The following is a 549-nucleotide window of genomic DNA, read 5'->3' on the forward strand; positions in this document are numbered from 1 at the left end:
TATGGGTGGTGTGTGATCTGTGTCTGCAGGTTTTATAGTGTAACAATAATAAGAAAAAATGCTAGCCATAGCTTTTGCTATGTTGTAAACACCATTTTAACAGTACCTGTTTTATGGCTCTGGCAATTGCTGTATAGAGTCATGTACCTTGGACAAGCCAGGAACCTGTAATCATGTGTTTGAATATCTCAGTGTCATTAAGGTTGGATCTTAGCTATCTCTGACGCTAAACAGTGATTTGAGGACATGCAATCAGGGGTGACACAAGAATGTCATTTCACCTGACCAATCAGAGCATTGCTTTGTCCAAATGTACAAGCCATACAAACTTCATGGATGACAACTTCTTTGTTTCATGAATGTGATGTTTCAATACAGATTCATGTAACTTAAATCTGGAATTTCAGGAATGCTTGACAATGTACAGGAATCTGTATGTTTGCACTCACCAAAGAAAGAAGTTATTTTCTAAGTTTGTCTGTCTTGTATTTCCCAGTATGACACAGTATTCATAAGGAAAGATTCCTTCAACATCATGGGCTATGTCAC

The sequence above is a fragment of the Haliotis asinina genome, chromosome 5, assembly GCF_037392515.1.
Source record: "Haliotis asinina isolate JCU_RB_2024 chromosome 5, JCU_Hal_asi_v2, whole genome shotgun sequence".
Classification (NCBI taxonomy): domain Eukaryota; kingdom Metazoa; phylum Mollusca; class Gastropoda; order Lepetellida; family Haliotidae; genus Haliotis; species Haliotis asinina.